The sequence below is a fragment of the Ailuropoda melanoleuca genome, chromosome 9 (genome assembly GCF_002007445.2).
Source record: "Ailuropoda melanoleuca isolate Jingjing chromosome 9, ASM200744v2, whole genome shotgun sequence".
In the NCBI taxonomy this organism is placed as follows: Eukaryota; Metazoa; Chordata; class Mammalia; order Carnivora; family Ursidae; genus Ailuropoda; species Ailuropoda melanoleuca.
Genome location: NC_048226.1, coordinates 14,286,904 through 14,302,908, shown reverse-complemented (window position 1 = coordinate 14,302,908; position 16,005 = coordinate 14,286,904). Strand labels below are relative to the sequence as shown.

At 41.6% G+C, this 16,005-nt stretch overlaps 1 long non-coding RNA gene across 1 annotated transcript in view; it reads right to left on the bottom strand.

Moving 5' to 3' along the window:
- Window positions 1–16,005, bottom strand: part of LOC117803729 — a 230,317-nt gene that overhangs the window by 39,470 nt on the left and 174,842 nt on the right. Inside the window, exon 2 of the long non-coding RNA XR_004627715.1 lies at window positions 83–192. This is a non-coding gene — a long non-coding RNA (uncharacterized LOC117803729). The remainder of the gene's footprint in view (window positions 1–82; window positions 193–16,005) is intronic.

Here is a 16,005-nt window from a genome sequence, read left to right as displayed (position 1 = left end):
GGGGTCTTTGCTTCGTGATGGGAGATGAGTTACACCAAAAGCATTAAACAAGGACAAGATGCTTCCCATGAGCTGTACTTACCTACTTGGCAATGCTGAGCACCTGGACAGCCATGGGAGTATTGTGAGACCAGGTCTGGGTGTCGAGGGATGTCATGTGACTGTGCCCCAAGCCGCCATGATCGCTGCTGCCTGTCGGGAGGGGAGTGATAAATGTAGAGTTGGCTATGGTGGACCTCCATTGGCCTCTCCTCACCTCCCAGTTACAACTCTTGTCCTATATTGTTGTCTTTGTTTACTTGCTCTCTGACATTTGTGTTCCCAAGCCTGTTTATCTTTATTGCTGTCTGTCTCCTTTGCCTTGTTTTCCTCTGTTACTGGCTGGAATGACGCTCCCCACGTCTAGGGGCGGTAAACACAATATGCAGTCACAAAAGAGAACCAGAAGAGACCTGGGGGACCGTTTATGGCAACATATTCACTTTCTAGATGAGAAAACCAAGGCTCAGATAAGATAGGACCTCATGCGATCCTCATGGTTTCCAGTCCAGTGCTCCTCTCATTGCGCCACATTAATCTTTGTCTGGAAGCAGGATCTAGTATGGCGCAGTGTTTGGGAGGCATGAGCCCTACATTCCTGCCAGAAATGCAGACTTTTGACACTATTTCCACAGAAGGATATGTTATAGCTGGAATTATGGTCTCTATTATATTGAACATTTACAGATGACATTAATAAATATTACATATTAAAGCCTAATCCATTTTTTGGAATTCTGTTTGGGATGTCCTTTTTGGAATCTCAAAACATGACATCAGTTTCAACCTTTCCACAACTCCAAAAACTTAGAGGGAAAGATGGGAGGTGCTGACCACGGCAATCCCCAAGTAGTTAAGGTGGAAGGGAGAATGCAAAGCTTTCGGATGACTGAGGCTCCTAGCCATTCAACAACAACAGGAATGGGGCTATCCTCCTTACCTCTCTTGCTTCCATATCACTCAATAAACATTTCCAGTCATCTCATATGTTTTTTGAAGCATGAAAGAATTTGAATTGACACTTAACCATTTTCCACCTTGATCACTTACACGGTTTATAGCACAGGAAACACCAAGGTTGCACAAAAACAATATCAGAAGAGTTACTGATTTTAGGAGTAAAGATTATGGCCTCCCTCCTAACCGACTTTCTGAATGGATTTGGCAACTATGGCTTTGAACGCAAATGCATTCTGCTTTTTGTCGTATAATGAAAAAGACACACTGATATGAACTATGTGGCTGATTGACCCAAATTCCTTTTTAAAAACATGGTATGGGGCACCTGGTTCGCTCAGTCAGTGGAGAGGCTACCTCTTGGTTTCGGCTCAAGTCATGATCTCACGGAGGGTGAGATCCAGCCGGCCTCAAGCTCTGCACTCAGCGCGGAGTCTGCTTGGATTCTTGCCCTCTGCCCCCACTCCTAAGATAAATAAATAGATCTCTAAAAAAACATAGTATATCCCTGGAATTAGAAAGCCATCTCACCCCCTTGTATGAGATACCTATGTTAATGCCTTATTCGCTTAAAGAAAAGGCCCTTTTTAGGGAGAATACAGAATTCTGCTGTCAAACAAGCCGAAGGGACAGAATTTGTTGATCACAGTGGAGGCCTCACGAGCACACATCTCCATTAGAGGTGTTCCGTGCAGGGTCACAGAAGGTTCTGCGAAAGATAGCCAACGAGACGTCTGATTTTTCTTTCCAAGTCTCATCTGTTTCCTTCACTCTCTTCAAAACAGCCTTAAGTAAACATATGTATCTCGAGGTCAAAGTAAAAAATAAAAAATAAATAAAAGTAAAAAAAAGAAAAAGGGAAAGACCTAGCATAATGAAAGTTTTCTTTTATTATCCGATGCGTGTGCATTTTAAGTACTCATCCAGATGGTCCGCACAGAACAATATTCCACGCTGTCAAGACTTCTGACTCCAACGGCAGAAGCCACTGAATGAAATAACCGAATTCCCACCATGGAGGAAAAAAGACTTTAAAGTTGCAGCCGAAGTATTTGTTTAGCATGGGGAGAATCAAGAGTTTCTGGTATTTACAGCGGGAAACACAACTGCCACCGGCCTATCTTTCGGAACAGGAATGCACGGTTAAATTGGCCCCGCTTGTCCTTAGCAACCTGAACTCAGAGGCCACATTTTTTCCTCTCTAAGAAGCAAGTCGGAACTTGAAAAGTATGTAGCATGTCATGAAAAGGGAGCAGTGAACTTTGCTCAGGTCTGCAGCCAGCGTTGAAATCTGAACCTTCAGAGGTTTTGGGACTGGTGCATTCCCTGCCCCCTTCCTTTGAAATCCCTGTCTGCCCAGTGCTTTTGCAAAATACCTCGGTCTGGGGCCGGAGGAGTCCCTGCCCCTACGAGAAAACCTGCTCTGTCTACGTATTTTTGATGTCATTTACAAGGAAGTCCTCCCAACAACATCCAAACATGAAATCCAACTTTCTGATTAATGATCACATTTTATCTGGTTTTTATATCGCTTGAGGGCCATGGAGAAAGATTTTTTTTTTTTTGCCTTTATTTTGCAAGTAGCTTTCAAAATTTTTAAGATTCCTGGTGGCGAGATTATCACCGGTTGGAAAGATTTCCCTTCTATGACTAAGGGAAGAAAAAAAGATCTTGAAAAGCCCCTGAATTCAGGCTGTATGCAGTATGAATCTTTTCACGAAGGCAAGTTACTTGGTAACTTGAGCTGTGTTCGTTCCTGAAATTCTTTCACATAATTGAAGATTAATTTGATTCCCTAGATTGCTGAGGGTTGTTGACAGTGGGGGGCTGGGGTGGGTGGAAATAGATTATTCAAATCACAAAGAAGTAGGTGTGCCCTAAGTGACTGTTCCATTACTGCTCAGAAGTGTTTGCCTTCCTCAGTATTCAATTCAGACTCCCGTGCTGTAGGATCGTGCCGCCAGGAGAAAGGAGAGGGCCCTGCCGATGTGCGGAGAGCAGGTGAACCTCAGAGAAACTGAAATATTTTGTCGAGAGAGTTTTATGCATTAATGGCCCCTCCAGAATCCATTACCGCCGAAACAAGCCAACTCAAGGGCCCTGGCTTTCTCAAGTGTCTAATGTAAACAATATGAAAGTCAATAGTGGGGGACATTCCAAGATAGTATGAACACGATTGATTTATTGATGGTTGCACAATGGGAGGTTATCTTTTGTTAATTGACTCGGTAAATAAACTCCTAGGCGGCAGGGAATGGGGGAAAGTAGCTGGTGGAGGGGAAAAGGTGAGCACCTGGGTTGCAATTTTTTTCAACTCCCAGCCTGTCTTGGTAAATTCCAAATACCACTCCCACTGCCAACCTTAAACACCGGTTAGCAGAGTTAATTCTGCCCAGGATTCAGCCTCCATCCCCCCCACGAGGGGGAAGATGCAAAAATCTTGTGTTCCTGTCAACGTTTGCTTCAGGAAGATTCAAAAGCTAGTAACACTAGATGTTAAAGAAAGAGAGAGAAAGAGAAAAATGCACTGACTCAACTTAGTTTCAAATCTAGAAACATTTGGAAGATGCAGGTACAGCGGGTGTGACACGTGTGATCTCTGAGCAGTGAGTAGTTGAATGCTGGGGAAAACACGGCATTTGCTGTTGACCCTCATTCTGCAGCCCTTCCCCGGAAAGCCTGCTCTAACTTGGTGGCCCCCTCCTGGGAGAAAAGACAGGAAAAAACACACCCCCGACATATGCTGTATAAATTCTGAGCAATTCCCAGTATCGTACCAACTGAAGTAACATCTCCGGGGTGGATGGGTAACATTTTAAACTGGTTTATATGGATTCTTTAAGGGACTTTGATTTATTTTGTACTTTTTTCAAAGTTTTATTTACTTTAGTCATCTCTACATCCCACGTGGGGCTCGAACTCACTACCCTGAGATCAAGAGTCGTGTACTCTTCTGACTGAGCTGGCCAGGCACCCCCTCTTTTGGGGACTTTTAAACTTCCATAGGACGTGATTTAAAAATTAAAAATTCTCACAGTTCATTCCTTTCTATCTTTTGGAACTTTTCAGAAACACCAGCTTCTCCTTTCACGATGGCTTTCCTTCTGTCCTTTTAAGGCATTTTTTTTTTTTTAATATGGGCATTCCTTCATGCCCCGACTTTCCCCTTTCTCTGTCCTCTGCCAGATCTCCCAGTTCCCCCAGCTACTGGCTGTGCTCTCTGCAGGGAAGTCCAGAGCATGAGTCAAATAGCATCACTTCCTGCGAGAGCTCATTTTCCATCTCCACCTATGAGCCTGCCCCAGCTGCCCCGTCAAGCATCTTTCTTCCTGGATTCTCTCTTTCTGTACATAACCCCCCACCCTATCCTCCCATTATCTTTGGTCCTAAAACTTGCAGTCCACCTTATTTTTCCATTTCCTGTACCTGTCCCATCTAGTAAGTTCTCAAGTCTTCTAGACTTGAGAAAGCAAGTCTGCTTTCTAAAATTTATGTACTATGTACTTAATACATACTTACATACATACATACATACTTAATGCATACATGTGTATTATGTGCTATGAACTTATCCTGTTTAACCCTCTGGACTGGAATAAACTCATCCAGGGATTGGCATGTGGGAGGTTGTCAATTCATGTCTGTTGAATGGAGGAGTGAATGAGTGCGTAGCTTTGCGTGCTACTGTATTTTTTCCCCATGATAATCATCTCTGATCATATTATTTCAGGGCTCAGAAACTATCAGGAACTGCTTATCTCCCTAATTAAGTGTAAGCTCTTTTGTTCAAGATACCCACGATCTATGCCCCCCGCCCCCCCGGATTTCTTCTTCCACCAAGCTTCAACACATCCTATGCTCAATCCAAAATATTACTGTTTCCTCTGAAGTCTTCATATCTTGCTATCTGCATGTTGTAGCTCACCTTGATTTTCTTCAGCCAGAATGTTCAACCCTCTTTTCAAGTTCAAGTTTCGCCAGGTTCTTAAGGTCCAACCCAAATGCCACCCTCTCCATGGAGCTATTTTTAATTTCCGTATGCCTCTCTCTCAGCCACGCTGGATGAGCTCTCAGCCTGTGTCACAGATATTTCCATACCTGATTTATTCTCTCCTAGTAGAAGGGAACCCGCTTAGTGGACAGAATCTAAACCTTCCTTCTTTTCCTGTGTCTGGATCCTCGACGCCTCCTACATAGTAAGTGGGCACAGAGTACTGTCTTTGAATTACAATGATTGTTATTTCTTTCTCGTTGTTGCGGGATTTTCTCTTCCTCTTTTGATTGCACGTTGTTCAGCATGGTGTGCGTATGTGTGTGGTTCCCCCATTCGTTCACCCAGTTGGCTCCTCTGGTCTTGAAATACACATTTGTTCACCAATATTTTAAAACTGTCTTCAGGATGAATGGAGGTATGGCGGAAAAGCTTCTTCTCTGTCGATCCGTGCAGCTTGCTTGGAGTTTACCCAACTTGATGCTCTTTCTCTGCCCCTTTTAATGTCTGGGAATTAGTTACACTAAAGTTCTACTGTGTGTGGAGCTGCCTGCAATTTGAGATGCAAACTCCAACATCGTGGGCTACTTTTTAGAAGCCTGTGGTCATTTGGGGAACAAAGGCACTCCTGTTTCCTCTTCTCAATAACAATTAAGACATCAGATTAATAGAATCTTTAAATTCTTCAAGGATGCTTGCAGAATCGTTTGTGTTTGCCTTAACACAAAGGAATACTTTCCAAGCCATAAAGGTCACCCAAGAAATAAGAGAGAGACAGCTTATGAATTGGGTTTGCTGATAGATTTTTGGAGAATGGCATGTGTCCTTTGCAGTGCGTTCTGGCTTTGAAACTACTTGGCATGGGAGCATTCTGTGATCTACTCCAGAGAGGCATTTCTTGGGCAAGGAATCCCCTGTGGGGAAGGGACCTGCCTTTAGGACAAGAAGAGGAAAGGGGGAGGCATGGGGGGAAGGGTTCTCCATTCACATCCAGGGTTCACTTAATGAGTGTAAGATTGTCACTAATGGGATTTAACCACAATACCTCTTCCTAACCTTGTCACCAAAAAGTAGTCTAGTGCTCCTTTTTTCAATACCGTCTGCCTGGTAACTATGCAGAAGTCTGTTCTCCCAATTTTCTAAGTGGTAATCCTAGAATTATCTTGGCTCAGAAATAAATGAAGAACTCGTGTACAGGACTCAAATTTCCCTACAGGGGTTGTAACTGAAACAAGGCTTAAGTACCAGTACACAAAACCTCTCGAGCAGTGGACAAAGTGTCAATTGCTCAACATTGTATCGGACGAGGCCCTCCGTCTTTCTTTTTTATAAAGCTTGGGATCAAGTTTGGGTAGGGAGTAAAAAGCAAGGCAATGTCACTCCTTGAAAGGCTCGCTAGTTGGAAAGGGTAGAGCTCTATTTGGCTCTGTGATGGTCTCTCCAGGAAGCTAAAGCCATTGGGCAATGAAATGGCAAATGGTGTGTGTGAGTGTGTGTGTGTGTGTGTGTGTGTGTGTGTGTAGGAGTGTGAGCCGGAGGAAGGCAGGTTTAGGGAGATGTTAATAATTCTTAAAAAGAATCTGCTCAGGAGAAAAAAAATGTGGAGTAGTTACACGGTATGCCGAGCAAAGAGCCTATCGCTGGACCACCTGTAGCACATGGCGAACAATTATTGTGATACGGTGCGGATAGGGCCTGGATGGATGTAGCCCAGCTAATCTCTTACACGCCACATCCCCTTCCTCTGGGCAGCAATAATATTAATAAACCATCAGCCGTGTATTGAGTCCCTATTCTAGACCAAACGCAACGCTCTCGTTGTATCATGTCATTTAGTTCTGATAACTGTGCTCTGGGAAGCAGATAAGGGGGGGGGTGCCCCAGATTATTTAGCTGCTAAGTGGTTGAGACAGATCTGAATCTAGTTCTCTTTCTGACTCTGCTTTTCGGTGTTTCTATGTCCCACCTCCTATACTGTTCTCTGTTGCCCTGGCATTGCATGGTTTTAAATTCATATAGAAAAGCACTTTGATCTTCTCAGAGGAAGACACAACACACACACACACAAGCATGTACACACACACACACACACACACACACACACACACCCCCATCTATATCTAAATCTGCATTTTAAATGGACTGGTATCCTTAGGAAAGGAATAATGAGGGACTTTCATTTACATTTTAATTTACATTCAGATATCCTGGAACTGTAACTTGTACTCCTCTGTTTTTAAAAAAATCCCTTTCCCTTCTTTTATTTACGGTGATCCCTGGAGATTCTGCTATGCTCATGTTCCTAGATATGGGACCACAGCGGTGGGACAGTGATGAGCAAGATAGAAACACACCAGAAAAGGAAATCAAAGGGTAGAGCCAAGGGGTACAGAACCAGCTCTCAGGGGCCACTTCTTCCATTTTGCATAGCAACCTTAAGGTCTGTTCAGTTTGGCATCTTTGAATTTTAACCCCAGGTAAATCAGGTGGATGGCGGTGAATAATTGCAAGGAGAAACTTGATTTATAGGAGGGTAAAGGATTTGACTTAATCTAGACAGAGGATTCCTCATTTTAGTGCAAGGCGATTTTCCCTTTTGTATAGCTATCCTCTTCCTGAACAGGTGAGAATCAAGGATAGTATCTTTTGGAAGGCTAATGTTCTTTCATAAACAAACAGATTATGAATAAGAAGTACATTTCCTTGGATGGCATAGTTGTTAGTTTAATGTCTTATATGAAGAAGGGTTTCGATAATTATTCGGCAAATCAAACGCAGAAAGAAACATTTGACTATGGAGGACCTGGGAAGCTTTCTCCCCAAGCAGATAATCGGATGAGTTCAATCTTTTGCAACCCCTTTGAGCCCACTTGGACAAGCTCACCCCCCAGGCTCTGCTGAGCTGGAATATTCCATGTACCTATAGGAGCCAAACTACCTTTCATTTCTGGGCTCATTCTTTGAGGGATGGGCTGAAGTGGTCGAGCAACCAGAAATCGGCTGTTGAGCCCAGATGTAGTTATAGATAGAAAACAGAATCCTTCCTCCCCCCAGATCAAAGAGAAAGAGCTCTTAGATCTGCTCCAGTTTGAAGCAGACGAAGAAGAGAAAGAGTACCGAGGATCAAAAATAGTGGTGTATATAAAAATCTAGGCTTATTACGGAGACCTGAGAAGCAACTCTCCGGAGGACAGTCTTGCTGCTAGTTACCTGGGATTATTTAATTACAAGCAATTCATGATTACCTGTGAACGAGAGAAATAGAGTGGAAAAGTCCAACAGTAGATGTGGTAAAATCACATCAATTGCCTTGGGGATATTCTGTATGATTCTCCCCCCAGAAATTTGCCTTCCTAATTACGTGATGCTTAGCCCAATATTAAAAATTAGTTGGTTTCCGCAGGGTATCTCTGAGGTTAAACTGTGGAGGGAGTTGGTTGAAGAGCATGCCCATTGGAATATGGAAGATGAAATATTTTCTTGCACTTATATAGAAAAAAAAATCCCAAAGTTATTTTAACCTTAAAGAGAAGCATAATTTCCAGCACCTTCCCAGCTTTATGTATTGCCTGGAATGCTATACACATTTAGAACAATTAAAGAAATGAGATTATTTTTACTTAGGTGCGTTTTTACCTTGAGAATGATACGTCCTCACCCCTATCCTTCTTGAAAGCCACAGCCAATAACCACATCTCAGACTTAAGCACAGTGTCCTGAACATAAGATGACCCAAAATGTATGTTGAGTAAGTATTTGCTTCTGCTTGGGAAGGGCTTCATTCTGTAGCATTGAAACAACAGATTAAACAAGATTGAAACGTGAAAGGTACGGGTGGCTTGGGGATTCTAAGACCCTTCACCCACAGAGTTGTTGTCAGAGGGGCCCTGGACTGAGCTCCTGCCTCTTTTCCTTTGTTTCTCTTAAATTTAAATGATTTCATATTCTAATATGACTTAGGTGTATCGAGCTTGAAAGCAGGCACACTCCTTAAGTCTCTGACTCCGAAACAACTAAATCTGTAACAAATTTACAGATTGCATTCGAGCAAAATGACGAACACCACTTTCAAATTAACAACATGGATTTAATGGGATGGAAACGGTTTGCTGACATTAAATCTCCACTCATGGCATTAATATTGTACTGATGGGCATGCAGAGGAAGTTTTGATTTTAATCTGCCTATATTTGTGTACAAGACCATTCTTCTAGCCCTTTTCTCTAATTAAACGACTGCAGAGCTTTGGTGCACACAGCCTACTGCAATGTCCCTTGAACTTCACTTGACATAAATACATAATTTGCTTACTGGGTGGACCCAGGTTTTGTGGGTCTGAATAGTATACGGTTTTGAGAACTTTCTTTAATAAAAATGTAGCGGAAACAAAATTGCCAGCGCCTTTCCCAGGGCCTTGGAAGGAAACTATGTGCACAAGAAATCCTGAAGCTCAAGGTTCATTATCTTCATGCTAAATCCATTTTTGTTCTGGTATCAAATCCTTCTCTGTTGTTGCCAGTAAAGCAGCAAGATCTGGCAACAGTTAGAAGTGGCATTAAATTTTTTTAGGGGTGCCTGGGTGGCTCGATTGGTTAAGCAACTGCCTTTGGCCCAGGTCATGATCCCGGGGTCCTGAGATGGAGTCCCGCATCAGGCTCCTTGCTCAGAGGGAGTCTGCTTCTCCCTCTCCCTCTGCCTGCTGCTCTCCCAGCTAGTGCTCTGTCTCTCTGTCAAATAAATAAATAAATAAAATCTTAAAAAAATTAAAAGAAATTTTTTTAAATTTTAAGATAACTTTAAATGGCACATTCGTACTTTTAAGATTATGTTCAAATATGAACAGAGCATTAAGCATTTTCATTGATAAACACAGAGATGGCTGAGAAATATCTATTAAATTCTCTCCCCTGATAAATTCCTTGGAGGAGGGATACCGGACAAAATTTTAGGCTCTTGCTACGCTTTGCTATTGGATTGTCAGTAAGTCAAAATATGGGGTGGAAATCGAGAGGTTAGCAGCTCCCTGGGATTGCTTTTCTTAACCTGCCTGATTTCTCAGAGATTGAACTTTGGGCACAGCCCCCGTGACTTTACAACCCTTGGGCTCCATATCTTGCCTGGCTCCTGGCCTCACGGCGAGGTTGGGAGGACTTGTGGGCAGGGAGGGCCAAAGTGAACCTCAGGCTAGTATTTCTCTGGGGGCCAGGGGGACAAACAGAACCCTGACATCAGAATCTGTCTCAGGGACAGTGTCTCAGAGTCAAATGATTGTGATCAAGTGTGTTGTAAGTCTGAACTTGAGGCGCCTGCAAACCACCAGCGAAGGGGGTATGGGAGGGCCAGACAGGCAACGGAAACCAGGGTCAGGAAGAGCTTGGAGCTGGGACAGTGGTTGGTCTCGCTCTCCCTGCCTTTTTTTCCCGGAACAAATCATGTCTACAGGTTGTGCTCCTAAACCCCGGGTGTGAAACCACAGTTGAGGACAGGACATGGCTATGGATCTTTCTTACTGGGGAGATTCTGGAATTATTTTTACTAGAGCTGATTGGAGAATAAAATGCTAGCCAATATCTTCCTTCCCTCCCCCAGGCTCTCTTCCTCCTAAGTCAGGAGAATCTTCTGAGACATCCCCATGGTGCTGAGATCTATAATACATATTCTGATTTGAGCTTGGTTCCAAGCAAATGTTTGTCTTGGAATATTGTGAGGCTTGTCATCAGACACCCTAACTTTCTATCTCCCTCCCTTATGGGGTTACTGTGAAGTTCAAGTGTGATTTGTAAAACATATCACCCTCTACAAGCTTATTGTCGTCTCATTTCTTTCCAATAGATCTGTTGGTTTTTAATCTCACCTGAAAATTGTTTTCAGGTGAGATTACATCACCTGATATGTACTTAAAAACTTGAGATGTAATTGACCTATAACATATATCAGTTTCAGGTGTACAATGTAACAACTTGATGTTTGCACATATTACCAAAGATCACCAGGAGAAGTCCAATTAATATCCATGAGCACACAGTCCCAAAATATTTTTTTTCTTGCGATGACAAATCCTTTTTCTGTTTCCTTTTTTTTTTTTTTTAAATGTTTTTGTTTCTTTTCTATTTCTGGTGAAAAATGATTCCATTGGAAATTTTTTATCAGAAAAAAAATATTTTTAGAGAAGGGAGGGTTTCTCAGATTTAAAAGAGAATTTTTCTTTTTTTAAAAACTCAGAGCTGTTTGAGCTAGTAAATCAACCTCTTTATCTAATCAGTTAGGCCTTTCATACAATGCACTCAACTAATGCTTGGGTAGAATATATATTTCCAGTCACATGAGGTCTTATCAGTTATAATACAGAAAAAGAATTAGCCACTTTTCTACTGAAAGAGGATACCCGTGGGCTCATTCATTTTTTCTTGAAATATTTGAGGGGAAGATGAAAAAGCTTATGAAGTAAACAGCTTGTTTTGTTCAAGGAGCCTTCTCTGAAATAGTTAGCAGGGTTCATCTGATGACATTAACTGGTAATTTCCATGATGTCAAGGGCACGCTGGAGACTGAAGAAGGATTAAGCTGACTCGCACGGTCAAAGCATTACAGTAAACTGACTTGGCAGGCTACCCCTCAGGTTGGCACCTTTCACCACCTAATCACCGACAATCTGGTTTTGTGGTGTTCACTGGGCTACTTTCTCAGAGGCCAGAAGACGTGAGGCAGACGTAGTGGGAGGTTTAAAGTGCCATGAAGCTGTGATGGGTAGATTTCTAGGAGACCCTACTCAAGACCACCTTGCCATCAAGGGCCGCCCAAGGATTAAAACATTAAGGAAAACCTTTTTTGTTCTGTCCGCCCCCCCCCAGAAAGTTTAAAAAAATGAACTGAGTTTCTGTTTACCTTCCTGGTGCCTACTCCCAAGTTTCTCAGATAGGTCTTTCTCTTAAAACCTTTTTAATCCCTCATGTGATTATCGAATCTTCTGTGAAAGAAGTCAGGTTGGCCCAGGAACTTCACTGAATAAAGATGAGTTTATATTTTAAAAAGGAAACAGCTGGATGGCAAAATCCAGGGTGGGAGGCAGCTCTTGTTTCATTAGTGAAGGGAAGTCTGAGGGCCCGAGGAGAACAACTGGGCTGGCAGCCATGGTGGGGAGAAGAAAAGGAAACACACGATCATAAAGAACTAATCATGAAAAATGGAAAGTGACAAAGGGCCAAGAACAACAAGCAATAAATAGATTTGGAAAGAGGGGGATAAGTCGAAGAGGAATGCACGGCCATGCTTAGGAGAGGGGCAGCGAGAGCGTGTGCGTTTCATTTGAAAAAAGAAAGTAATCATTCTGAAAATCATTAAAAAGTCCTATGGAAAATGTTTCAAGAGAACTTTGTCGACCCAGGTTCTCTTTCGGTTGACGTCACGTCAGAGTCGGCTTCGGAACGTGGGGGAAAAGGCAGAACGGGAAGGAGAAAGTTCACGTTCAATGGTGCCAGAGTGATTGTTGGTTGGTTTTTTTAATTTTTAATTTCTGCCTGATGGTAGGGAAAGGAAGCAGTTAGTTTGGCTACGTAAGGTCGAAGACTATACCCAAGCTGGTGTATCGGGGGCTTTTCTAGAGTAACTCATACCCATTCTAGCCTTAAATAGAAATACCATGTATATCTTTACCTGTGTGGTAATCACCTAATGCCTATTTGTATATAATGAGGGAGCGATGGCTTATATGCACCGGTAAATCTCTAAATATTTTCAGATGAAATTAGCATGAATTTAAGGAGGACCTAAGAGGAAAACCAGATCCTCGTCTGTCCATCTTGAAATCTCTTCAACATGGTAAAATATGCAAACATGGCCGACAGTTCAGGCAAGCCTAGAGAGGAGACTTTTTTTTTTTTTAACTATTTAAAGTTTTCCATCAGTTATAGACAACACCTTACCAATGAAATGGTGCTGGTCTTTTATTTGGAGAATGCTTATTAGGTTTTTTTTTCTTTTTAAATTAGTTTTTAATAGCGGCATTTGTTTAAGGAGGAGAAAATGCTTGGTGTTGAGTTCTGGAATGTACATTAATCTTGTTAATGACACCACGGTTCATGGTTGGCAAAACAGGACTTTTGAATCAACCTGTTTTTTTTGTGGTAGCAATACTTGAGAAATAAGGCCAGGGAGCTAGAGATACATGAAAAGTGTGTGAAGACAAGATACAGGATTTCCTATGATTTTATGTTGTTCTTAATTAGGAAGCATGTTGGCAGCAAATGCTAACATGTGTTAGGATGCTTAGTTGTAGCCAAATAAATGTTTTCTGTTACAACTCCGAATCCCATTCCTAGTCAGAACCCATGCTGTTCTGATCATGGCTCACAAAATCCCTTTACAAGTCACCTCAAGGGCCAATTTTCTATTGGCTCATGGGGCAAAACCACTTTTCACCACATGTTTTCCTGACGGGTCATCTTCAACCTAGGGTAGAAGTCAAGGAATGAAGTGTGGTGACCTCTGTTCTTGGAACTGCTTTGCTTGGTGGTAATGAGGAGTCCTTAATAAGTGAAGTCAGTTTGACCCAGAGCAAGTGGCCTCCCAGTGATGTTAACACTTGTCTTGGAGGAGGAGGAAGGAAAGGGAGAAGATGGAAAGGGTAGCAAAAAAAGGTGATGAGGTAAGGTAGCTACGTTAGGGAGACATTTTCTTGTCTACACAAGGAACCATGGAATGTTCATTAAAACCATTGTAATGTTCATTAAAAGCAAGCAGAAACTTGGCAAAAATCTAAGTGTCCATCACAAGGGAATGGATAAATATACTCAATGGAATACTCTAGAACAGTTAAAAGGAATGAGTTAAGACTATCTGAAACAATGAAGCCAGCTCTCAACAACATATTCGGGGAGAATAATCATGTTTCAGAATACTCAATGTATCATGACAGCATTTGCATGAAACAACCACAATAAAACAATGGTATATATTTGCCATGGGCTCATAGAAACTGTAAGACTATCCCATCAATTCTGGAAGGATATGTATCCAAAGTCGTTCTATCTCAGAGGAGCTAGGGAAGGAACCAAAATTGCTAATAGGGTCCATGGGAATCTTTTCTCTTTAATAGTAGATGTTTTTTTAGAAGAAAATATTCATGTTCTACTCCTGAAGTTAAAAATTAATTGAAAAAGGGAACAAGCGAATGATTACAAAACTGCTACCTAAAATTCAGTATCAAAACATTTTATCTACGCTTGAATCTGACATTGCAAGCAGGATATAGAAACTCTGTTGTACTTTGAAGGTAATTGGTACATAGATGATTCCATCTGGGTCTTAGAAATCTTTTAAAAAGAAGAGAAGAAGAGTCTCTATAGGTGGCCTTTCCATTGCTGGACCTGAGAAATTTCGCACACACTCATTTACATAGACGAAATAACACAGGAGCTGCATGGTTCCTGCCCCTGGGTTGGAAACATCTCTCACTTTTTAATGCCAATGAATCAACGAAATCCCGGTTCTAAGGCCATCTTGAGGTATTCATTCAGAATGCTGTGAACCCATACCCCAAACTATTCAGCTCTCTCTCTGATTGGCGCCTTTACGCACTCTAGTCCCTCTTTCTGGAACCTTCCTCCTCCAGTTTTTGCATGGCCTCTGTCCCCACCTCATTCAGGTTACTTATATTTTTCTCCACCCCAGAAGCTCCCTTTGGTCTCTCCATCATTCTTCCTCCTGTCTTTGTAACCATTTACTTCTCTCCTTGTATTCACTTGCTTTCTCTCTCCTTCTCTAGAATGTATGTTGTGAGACAGAAGGGACTTTATTTTTCACTGCCATGCCTCAGTGCCTGGGACAGCATCCGAACACAGAATGAACATCTCACTAAATATTTGTTCACTGAATTAACAGGGCCATGGTGGGGTTTTCGTTAACTTGTTATACATCCATGTGTAACATTTTCAAAGCCTTTGAAATTATTAAATTATTTCTCTGCATTTTAGATTTACAACTCCTGCCATTCTTAAGAAGACTCAGCCATATATCGAAACAGCCTTTTCTTTTTTCTCATAAACAATCCCACAGAGGATATGGGCTCAAAATATAACAAAAAAGTAAGAATATACACCAAATTGCATTCATTTAATGAAAGAGGATTTTTTTCTCTATTCTTAAATGAAGACCTTTAACCAATATATCAGATCCTTCGTAAACCATGAAATGAAATGACCGACTATTCAAACTCATCTTGAGAAGAAAAACTGTCATCTCCAAAGCAGTAAAATCTCCATAAAACTGTGTAAACTAATTACTAGGTTAAGTAAAATCACTGGAATATAACAGGACCTTCCGATGTCTCCAGGGCAGACATAATACAGTAATTCTTGAAAAGTCACTCTGGGAAGATACTGTAATAGGCAGGATGAAATCAGTGTAATAGTCTCACTTAGTTTTGGTCCTGAGACTTATAAAGAGACTATTGGTGGCAGATCACATGCACAGGAGAGATGCCTATTAATGTAGCATGATGCGAGATGGCCTTTTGAGATCAGTGGGTCATGAGCTCAGTGGAACTTAAATGAAGATGATACAGCCATTTCTTCCGCTTAGGTGCTGAAGGATATTTACCTGAAATCTATTTCAGTGTGTCCTTTCACTTCCTTGTCCAAGGAAGCAGAAAGTTTCTTGTATACAGTGTTTTTTATTTTAGGTTATTACCTGCTTCTATGTTTCTGTGCGTGGGTAACAATTAAAACAATAGCAAAACCTACCAGAAGCCTCAAAAGAACAGATACAAAATGAAAGACCTCATGTTCCTTTGAATTAGTGAAAAGTTCTATACTTTAGGGTGGCAAACTGATAATTCAAGGTAAATCACTAGGATAAACTCATGGGAATATTGAATGTTTATTTTATTAGGTAATTTTATATAAATTGGTATTTGTGTATACTACACATATGCTGTATAAATATATACATTTATTTACACACACACACATGCACACATGTTTAAATCGGTGACATCGTTTGGCCAAACCCCATACTAATCT